The sequence below is a fragment of the Salmo trutta genome, chromosome 4 (assembly GCF_901001165.1).
Source record: "Salmo trutta chromosome 4, fSalTru1.1, whole genome shotgun sequence".
In the NCBI taxonomy this organism is placed as follows: Eukaryota; Metazoa; Chordata; class Actinopteri; order Salmoniformes; family Salmonidae; genus Salmo; species Salmo trutta.
In genome coordinates, this window is record NC_042960.1 from 27,228,886 (window position 1) to 27,240,203 (window position 11,318).

The window sequence follows — 11,318 nt, forward strand, 5'->3', positions numbered from 1 at the left end:
TCAGTTGGTAGAGCATGGTGTTTGCAATGCCAGCCTGGTGTGTGCAATGCCAGGGTTGTGGGTTTGATTCCCCCCCAAAAAATGCATGAAATGTAATGTATGCATTCACTACTGTAAGTTGCTCTGGATAAGAGCATCTGCTAAATGACTAAAATGTAGCTAAGTGGATGGGTGTCTATTGTCTAGACCTATTCACATGTTCATGAAATACAGTATTCAGAGTCTATATATTACATGTTGAGTTTATATTGAATCTTATTGTTGTGCTTCAGGTATTTGGCTTGTCTGATTAGCCTTCCCTCACACCAGCCATCCCAGGGGGACAGTTTCATCCCCTCTGAGGAGGCAGGGGGGGGGTAAATAAGCCCTCAGCCAACAGCGAGAAGAGGCGCCGGCTCAACCCTGAGCTGGACAAATCAAAGTACGAGACAGAGTATACCACTGGAGGAGAGACTGGCAACGAACTGGACTCAGAGCAGTGGGAGAGGTGACACACATGCAGTAAGGAAGTCAGGCAGGCACCCACACACATGCACACGAGCACACAGGCACACCAGGGTTTCCGTTAGCCGGCAGTTGCCGTTTGAAAATATTATAAATAAAACTGTTGACGCCAAAATGAACGGGAGAAAAAACATCCCATTGCAAAAATAATGCTAATTGATGGAAATACCAGTCGATGTAAATACATTTCATAATCATGCTTATCGGTCTATAAATTCATTTGAATACACTACAATTCAAAAGTTTGGGGTCACTTAGAAATGTCCTTGTTTTTGAAAGAAAAGCAAACTTTTTGTCCATTAAAATAACATCAAATTGATCATAAATACATTGTTAATGTTGTAAATGACTGTTATAGCTGGAATTTTTTATGGAATATCTACAGAGGTCCATTATCAGCAACCATCCCTCCTGTGTTCCAATGAAACGCTGTGTTAGTTAATCCAAGTTTATCATTTTAAAAGGCTAATTGATAATTGGAAAACCCTTTTGTCCTTCTTTAGACTAGTTGAGTATCTGGAGCATCATCATTTGTGGGTTCGATTGCAGGCTCAAAATGGGCAGAAACAAAGTACATTCTTCGGAAACTTGTCAGTCTATTCTTGTTCTGAGAAATGAAGGCAATTCCACACGAAGATTCTGCCAACACAGTAAATAGACCAGTAGCTTATGTAAAATACACTGCTCAAAAAAATAAAGGGAACACTTAAACAACACAATGTAACTCCAAGTCAATCACACTTCTGTGAAATCAAACTGTCCACTGAGGAAGCAACACTGATTGACAATAAATGTCACATGCTGTTGTGCAAATGTAATAGACAACAGGTGGAAATTATAGGCAATTAGCAAGACACCCCCAATAAAGGAGTGGTTCTGCAGGTGGTAACCACAGACCACTTCTCAGTTCCTATGCTTCCTGGCTGATGTTTTGGTCACTTTTGAATGCTGGCGGTGCTTTCACTCTAGTGGTAGCATGAGACGGAGTCTACAACCCACACAAGTGGCTCAGGTAATGCAGCTCATCCAGGATGGCACATCAATGCGAGCTGTGGCAAGAAGGTTTGCTGTGTCTGTCAGCGTAGTGTCCAGAGCATGGAGGCGCTACCAGGAGACAGGCCAGTACATCAGGAGACGTGGAGGAGGCCGTAGGAGGGCAACAACCCAGCAGCAGGACCGCTACCTCCGCCTTTGTGCAAGGAGGAGCAGGAGGAGCACTGCCAGAGCCCTGCAAAATGACCTCCAGCAGGCCACAAATGTGCATGTGTCTGCTCAAACGGTCAGAAACAGACTCCATGAGGATGGTATGAGGGCCCGACGCCCACAGGTGGGGGTTGTGCTTACAGCCCAACACCGTGCAGGATGTTTGGCATTTGCCAGAGAACACCAAGATTGGCAAATTCGCCACTGGCGCCCTGTGCTCTTCACAGATGAAAGCAGGTTCACACTGAGCACATGTGACAGACGTGACAGTCTGGAGACGCCGTGGAGAACGTTCTGCTGCCTGCAACATCCTCCAGCATGACCGGTTTGGCGGTGGGTCAGTCATAGTGTGGGGTGGCATTTCTTTGGGGGGCCGCACAGCCCTCCATGTGCTCGCCAGAGGTAGCCTGACTGCCATTAGGTACCGAGATGAGATCCTCAGACCCCTTGTGAGACCATATGCTGGTGCGGTTGGCCCTGGGTTCCTCCTAATGCAAGACAATGCTAGACCTCATATGGCTGGAGTGTGTCAGCAGTTCCTGCAAGAGGAAGGCATTGATGCTATGGACTGGCCCGCCCGTTCCCCAGACCTGAATCCAATTGAGCACATCTGGGACATCATGTCTCGCTCCATCCACCAACGCCACGTTGCACCACAGACTGTCCAGGAGTTGGCGGATGCTTTAGTCCAGGTCTGGGAGGAGATCCCTCAGGAGACCATCCGCCACCTCATCAGGAGCATGCCCAGGCGATGTAGGGAGGTCATACAGGCACGTGGAGGCCACACACACTACTGAGCCTCATTTTGACTTGTTTTAAGGACATTACATCAAAGTTGGATCAGCCTGTAGTGTTGTTTTCCACTTTAATTTTGAGTGTGACTCCAAATCTAGACCTCCATGGGTTGATAAATTGGATTTCCATTGATTATTTTGGTGTGATTTTGTTGTCAGCACATTCAACTATGTAAAGAAAAAAGTATTTAATAAGATTATTTCATTCATTCAGATCTAGGATGTGTTATTTTAGTGTTCCCTTTATTTTTTTTAGCAGTATATTTGACAGTATGGGTAGGCTACAGTATTGCTGAACAATAGCGTATTTAATGTCAGAGCCTATACCAAGGCAGCACATAGAAATAATAAATATTGAACAACAATTAGTCCTTTGCATAGAAGTGGGGCCTGTAACCTACTTTTAAATCTTTTCCAATATACAATCAATCTTGCAGAATGCGGACAGGCACTCACTATAGGCAGCATGCATGTTTAGTTTGAAAAAGTCTCTGCAAAATATCAAAAGATTCTGCCCACAGCTCTACAGAAATGTAATGAAATATGCCTGTCACGCTCTGACCTAGGAGAGCTGTGTTTTCTCTGTTTAGTTAGGTCAGGGTGTGATAGGTGGGTGGGCATTCTGTTTTGTTTTCTATGTTTTGGCCGGGTATGGTTTCCAATCAGAGGCAGCTGTCTATTGTTGTCTCTGATTGGAAGCCATACTTAGGCAGCCTGTTTTTCCCCTGTGTTTTTGTGGGATCTTGTTTTTGTGCAGCTGTGTGTGAGCAGCCCCAGAACATCACGTTTAGTTCACTTTCACCTGTTTATTGTTTTGTTGAAGTTCACAAATAAATATGTGGAACTACCGGCATGCTGCGCCTTAGCTAATTTATGACAGGGAATACGAAGACAGCACTCGTGACAATGCCATTCCTCTTTCTTTTACAAACCCGTGGCCTAATTCCAATAGTGACAAATTAAACAGCAAATAAAGGGTGTTATTGTCACCAAAAAAGGTGAATGGATAGTGTTTTCCGGGCAAAGTTTTAATGATTGGGGTCTCATTTACAGTGGTGTAAAGTACTTAAGTAAAAATACTCTAAAGTACTACTTAAGTAGTTTTTTGGGGTATCTGTACTTGACTATTTATATTTTTGGCAACTTTTACTTCACTACATTCCTAAAGAAAATAATGTACATTTTACTCCATACATTTTCCCTGACACCCAAAAGTACTCATTACATTTTGACAGGAAAATGGTCCAATTCACACACTTCAAGGGAACATCCCTGGTCATCCCTACTGCCTCTGATCTGACAGACTCACTAAACACAAATTCTTTGTTTGTAAATTATATCTGAGTGTTGAAATGTGCCCCTGGCTATCCGTCAATCAAAAAAAAAAAAAAAAATTGTGCTGTCTGGTTTGCTTAATATAAGGAACTTGAAATGATTTATACTTTTACTTTTGATACTTAAGTACATTTGATCAATTCCATTTACTTTTGATACTTCAGTATATTTAAAACCAAATACTTTTAAACTTTTACTCGAGTAGTATTTTACTGGGTTACTTTCACTTGAGTCATTTTCTATTAAAGGTATTTTTACTCAAGTATGATGATTGAGTACTTTTTCCACCACTGCTCATTTATAACTACATTTTACACTTAATATTTGCGTGCACCATTTCTGAAAACACGAGAATCTTGGCTCACTCCATATAGGAATGTTTCCCGTTGATAAATTAGACCTGTCAAAGATGTATGCGTGTGAACGAGCAGTATAAATACCCATTATTTAACTTTTATGGGGACTGGCAATAACGTCCTTATTTACTGTATAGGGGAGGTAAATTGAGCCAAAGAGGTAAGTTGAGACACCCTTGTTTCTAGGAAACCATACACAAAATTAATAATTTGACCAAATATTTACGAAGTCATCATTTCATGGAGACTGAAGGAAGAAACCACATGGATGTTTGTATCTAAACCAAAGTAGATAATTTTAAGATTGTTCCATACATCAGTTGGGGATCTCTAAGCTTCAATGTGAGGTCCTAAACCTAGCATGAAAGTAAATCCTTGTAACTGTGTGAGCTAATATAGTCAAAATCCTTTTCAATCCTTGTCATATGAAGATAAATTATAGATAAAACATATTGGTGCTCATCAGCCATTGGACATAAACATTACAGAACAAGTGGGCAATCGCAAATTCAACAATGAGTGGTTTGAAAGGAATCAGTGGCTAACTGCAAGCGTTGCAAAGCAATCACTAGCCTGCTATTCAGTGGAGTGGGTGGATAAAAGGATAAACATTCACATGCCATGGCCAAGAAAAGGTTAAATACATTGGCCATGCTGTCAATCCAGCATGACTTCTGCATCGTTCAAAACTACTGGAAACTCGGAATAGGGAAATCTCAGACTTCAGTGAGTTCAAGACAACTGGGTACTCTATAAAAAAAACGAGCTCTGACTGGGGACAAAATACATTTTGAACAGTAATCCAACTCGGAATTCCAAGTTGGGAACTCGGAATTCCAAGTTGGGAACTCGGAATTCCAAGTTGGGAACTCGGGCCTCTTTCTAAAGCTCTGACCTGAAGATAAATGACGTCATGATTCGACCTTGCTTTTATCCAAGTTGTCTTGAAAGCACCATAAATCCAGAAAATGCCAAAATTTGATGACAACATTTGCTCACAACGACTGCCGCGCCACCTTCCTGTTCAAGTGAGCACAGCACAAGGTGAGTCCAAAAATGGCTTGTATGCTGCTGCATAAATGATGTAATATGCCAGGGAGATACGTATACTGTAGCTAAGAAAGTAATACTAAGTGTATGTTGTGTAGTAAGCTCTTAAGGGCTTCACCCTAATAATTTGGTCCCTTTTTCCCCTCATAACGTAGCCTACTGTTCTGACTTGGTAGTGCACATGTAGCCTATAGCCTTTTCAAAAGTGCTGAACAAATAGTTATTTGACTACGTCCATCTTAGCTTGCTCATTAACGTCTTAATCGAAATTACAGATTGCCTCTTATCCGCTCATCTTTCCCTTATGCCATAGTTTGAACATCTCAATTGTCAGTAGAAACCACATTTATTTAAGCAAGTCAGCCATATCAGCTGTTTTTTAAAAATGCAGTAAATGAGGCAGAATGAACTATTTCGCTGCCAGACAAGACTCCGCTGATAGCCAGGTGTAGCGGTGGGAAGGATCCGCTCCATGATGCTGAAAAGAAAGCTCTGCTGTTGGGATGGCTTTATGTAGACCCTAACAGTTTGTGGTCACCGTTTGTCACCGTTATAGTGCAAATAATTTATTGTTTAGCGTTCTGTTGTGTATGGGCTTTGCTGGCATGCATCTAACATTTTTGGGGGGAGTTTGCCCCACCAAGATTTACATAGTAAAATCGCCACTGCAATGAAAACATGTGAATATGTTGCGTACGACAGCTTGATAAATCCCAATAATTTGTTGTGCATGCAAATCCTAGAATCTCCAAGTACTCCTGAATTTAGTGAAACGTTTAAGCTCTGTTGATAAATGAGGCCCCTAGGGCTGTATTCATGACACCGTTTCTGTTGCAAAAATGTTCTTAAATAGAAGCAAACAGAACGAAACAGAGGGACCTTCCAATAGAAACTCGTTTTAGTAACAAAACGTTCCTACTAATGATTACTCCCCTTCCACATGCAAAGACAGGGAGGCAGACACACAGTATCATAGTGATGTAACCTTGTCTGGATGTGTGTTTATGTCTCCAAAGCGTCTCCTGGTGTTCAGGAGGTTGACAGCTCCTCAGTCCTCAGACTCATGGCTGCTGTCTCTCCCATGACCAGACTTGGGAAGAGGAATGAACTGCTGTGAGCATGTGTGTTTGTATGTTTTCCATAAACAGCAGTTGAGGCGTGTGGGTGATGTGCATTTGCGAGTGTGGGACGTGTGTGTGTGTGTTTTAGCCACCTGCTAAGTGTCTCTAGTGTGGTATGACCTGCTGTCTTCTGCCCTTGTGCAGTGACAGTAACTCACTGTAGGCCGAAACACTCCTCGAAGTCAATCAAACAGGGAAAATGTGTCATCAGCTTACATAGCAGCACACAGTAACACACTAACACCCAAAGCACTTAGTCATAGTTGAAAAGATAGCAACATGGAATGAATGTAAATATATCACAAATGTAGGTTACAGTGCTACATTGTAATACTACACTAAACAAAAATATAACAGCAACATTTTCTAAGATTTTACTGAGTTACAATTCATATAAGAAAAGCTGTCAATTGAAATATATTCAATAGGCCCTAATCTATGGATTTCACGACTGGGAATACAGATATGCATCTGTTGGTCACAGATACCTTTAAAAAAAAAAAGTATGAGCGTGGATTCAAAAACCAGTCAGTATTTGGTGTGACCATTTGCCTTGTGCAGTGTGACACATTTCCTTCGCATAAGAGTTGATCATGCTGTTGATTGTGGAATGTTGTCCTACTCCTCTTGGCTGTGTGAAGTTGCTGGATATTGGCGGGAACTAGAACACGCTGTCGTACACATCGATCCAGAGCATCTCAAACATGCTCAATGAGTGACTGGTTGTTTAGTATGCAGGCAATGGAAGAACGGGGACATTTTCAGCCTCCAGGAACCGTGTACAGATCCTTGCGACATGGGGCCGTGCATCATGGCGGCGGATGAATGGCACGACAGTGGGCCTCAGGATCTCGTCACGGCACCTCTGTGCATTCAAACTGCCATCGATAAAAAGCAATTCTGTTAGTTGTCCGTATCTTACGCCTGCCCATACCATAAGCATACCGCCACCATGGGGCACTCTGGGCACTATTCAAGCCCTTGAATAAGTAGGTGTGTCCAAACTTTTGACTGGTACTGTATATAAATTCAGCAAAAAAAGAAACGTCCTCACACTGTCAACTGCGTTTATTTTCAGCAAACTTAACATGTGTAAATATTTGTATGAACATAACAAGATTCAACAACAGTCATAAACTGAACAAGTTCAACAGACATGTGACTAACAGAAATGGAATAATGTGTCCCTGAACAAAGAGAAGGGTCAAAATCAAAAGTAACAGTCAGTATCTGGTGTGGCCACCAGCTGCATTAAGTATTGCAGAGGTGTTGCTAACATTTACAATAGCAAATTTGAATTTACAAAAAGAACCAACGTTTTCGTCTTTTGAGCTTCTAGTCATGAAATCCATATACAGGTCCTATGATTGAGTGGAGTCTGGCCCAGGAGTGTGAAGGTGAACGGAAAGGCACTGGAGCAACGAACCACCCTTGCTGTCTGCCTGGCCAGTTCCCCTCTCTCCACTGGGAATCTCTGCCTCTAACCTTATTACAGGGGCTGAGTCTGGTGCTCTTCCATGACGTCCCTAGGAGGGGTGCATCACTTGAGTGGGTTGAGTCACTGACGTGATCTTCCTGTCTGGGTTGGCGCCCCCCTTGGGTTGTGCTGTGGTGGAGATCTTTGTGGGCTATACTCGGCCTTGTCTCAGGATGGTAAGTTGGTGGTTGAAGGAATCCCTCTAGTGGTGTGGGGGCTGTGCTTTGGCAAAGTGGGTGGGGTTATATCCTGCCTGTTTGGCCATGTCCGGGAGTATCATCGGATGGGGCCAGTGTCTCCTGACCCCTCCTGTCTCAGACTCCAGTATTTATGCTGCAGTAGTTTATGTGTCGGGGGGCTAGGGTCAGTCTGTTATATCTGGAGTATTTCTCCTGTCTTATCCAGTGTCCTGTGTGAATTTAAGTATGCTCTCTATCTTTCTTTCTCTCTCTCTCTCTCTCGGAGGACCTGAGCCCTAGGACCATGCCTCAGGACTACCTGGCATGACGATTCCTTGTTGTCCCCAGTCCACCTGGCCATGCTGCTGCTCCAGTTTCAACTGTTCTGCCTGCGGCTATGGAAACCTGACCTGTTCACTGTGATTACTATTATTTGACCATGCTGGTCATTTATGAACATTTGAACATCTTGGCCATGTTCTGTTATAATCTCCACCCGGCATAGCCAGAAGAGGACTGGCCACCCCTCATAGCCTGGTTCCTCTCTAGGTTTCTTCCTAGGATTTGGCCTTTCTAGGGAGTTTTTCCTAGCCACCGTGCTTCTACATCTGCATTGCTTGCTGTTTGGGGTTTTAGGCTGGGTTTCTGTACAGCACTTTGATATATCAGCTGATTTAAGATGGGCTATATAAATACATTTGATTTGATCTCCTTCTCATGGACTGCACCAGATTTGCCAGTTCTTGCTGTGAGATGTTACCCCACTCTTCCACCAAGGCACCAGCAAGTTCCCAGGCATTTCTGGGGGGAATGGCCCTAGCCCTCACCCTCCGATCCAACAGGTACCAGACGTGCTCAATGGGATTGAGGTCCGGGCTCTTCGCTGGCCATGGCAGAACATTCCTGTCTTGCAGGAAATCACGTACAGAACGAGCAGTATGGCTGGTGGCATTACAATGCTGGAGGGTCATGTCAGGATGAGCCTGCAGGAAGGATACCTCTTGAGGGAGGTGGATGTCTTCCATGTAACGCACAGCGTTGAGATTGCCTGCAATAATAACAAGCTCAGTCCGATGATGCTGTGACATACCGCCCCAGACCATGATGGACCCTCCACCTCCAAATCGATCCCGCTCCAGAGTACAGGCCTCGGTGTAACACTCATTCCTTCGACGATAAACGCGAATCCGACCATCAACCCTGGTGAGACAAAACCGCGACTCATCAGTGAAGAGCACTTTTTGCCAGTCCTGTCAGGCCCAGCAATGGTGGGTTTGTGCCCATAGGCGACGCTGTTGCCAGTGGTGTCTGGTGAGGACCTGCCTTACAACAGGCCTACAATCCCTCAGTTCAGCCTCTCTCAGCCTATAGCGGACAGTCTGAGCACTGATGGAGGGTTTGTGCGTTTCTGATGTAACTCGGGCAGTTGTTGTTGCCATCGCTGAGGAAGGACATGCGTTCTGTCTCCTAGAGATGAATGTACTTTGGTGCAAAAAGTGCAAATCAAACCCAGAACAACAGCATTTTACATTTTACATTTTAGTCATTTAGCAGACGCTCTTATCCAGAGCGACTTACAGTAGTGAATGCATACATTTCATACAATTTCATACATTTTTTTCTGTGCTGGCCCCCCGTGGGAATCGAACCCACAACCCTGGCGTTGCAAACACCATGCTCTACCAACTGAGCTACAGCAAAGGACCTTGTGAAGTTGCCGGAGGAAACAGGTATAAAAGTATCTATATCCACAGTAAAACGAGTCCTATATCGACATAATCTGAAAGGCCGCTCAGCAAGGAAGAATCCACTGCTCAAAAACCACCATAAAAAAAGCCAGACTACGGTTTGCAACTGCACATGGGGACAATGATCGTACAATGATCGTACTTTTTGGAGAAATGTCCTCTGGTCTGATGAAACAAAAATAGAACTGTTCAGCCATAATGACCATCGTTATGTTTGGAAGAAAAAGGGGGAAGCCGAAGAACACCATCCCAACCGTGAAGCACAGGGGTGGCAGCATCATGTTGTGGGGCTGCAGGAGGGACTGGTGCACTTCACAAAATAGATGGCATCATGATGGAGGACAAGTATGTGGATATATTGAAGCAACATCTCAAGACATCAGTCAGGAAGTTAAAGCTTGGTCGCAAATGGGTCTTCCAAATGGACAATGACCCCAAGCATACTTCCAAAGTTGTGGCAAAATGGCTTAAGGACAACAAAGTCAAGGTATTGGATTGGCCATCACAAAGCCCTGACCTCCACCCTATAGAAAATTTGTGGGCAGAACTGAAAAAGCGTGTGCAACTAAGGAGGCCTACAAACCTGACTCAGTTACACCAGCTCTGTCAGGAGGAATGGGCCAAAGTTCACCCAACTTATTGTGGGAAGCTTGTGGAAGGCTACTCAAAACGTTTGTCCCAAGTTAAACAATTTAAAGGCAATGCTACCAAATACTAATTGAGTGTATGTACACTTCTGACCCACTGGGAATGTGATGAAATAAATACAATCTGAAATAAATAATTCTCTCTACTATTATTCTGACATTTCACATTCTTAAAATAAAGTGGTGATCCTAACTGACCTAAGACAAGGAATTTTTACTAGGATTAAATGTCAGGAATTGTGAAACTGAGTTTAAATGTATTTGGCTAAGGTGTATGTAAACGTCCAACTTCAGCTGTATATAGGAAAATCATATAAGAAACATTCTAAGAAACATACACAAACATTCACTGAGGCAGTTGGGGCTAGGGGGCAGTATTGAGAAATTTGAAAAAAATATGTGCCCATTTTTAACTGCCACCTACACCAACTCAGAAGCTAGGATATGCATATTATTACCAGATTTGGATAGAAAACACTCTGAATTTTCTAAAACTGTTTGAATGGTGTCTGTAAGTATAACAAAACTCATATGGCAGGCAAAAACCTGAGAAAACCTGAGAGAAAAAAATAATTTTGTGGCTGTACTATTTTTTTTGTGTCATTGTTTAATAGATACCACAGTGAGAAAGGATTCATTTCGCAACTCCTACGGCTTCCACTAGATGTCAGCGATCTTTATAAAGTTGTTTGAAGCGTCTATGATTAACAGAGACCAAATTAGAATGCAGGGAAGTTGACGTCCCTGGGATGTCGTCACTTCCATTATTGCCTGCACCTGCGCAATCATGAGACGCGAGACATTTTTCAAAAACGTTTTTCTAGACACAGGTGAGGTCGGGTTGAAACATTACTGATGTTTCACGTTAAAAATGTCTCTAAAGATTGATGCTAAACAACGTTTG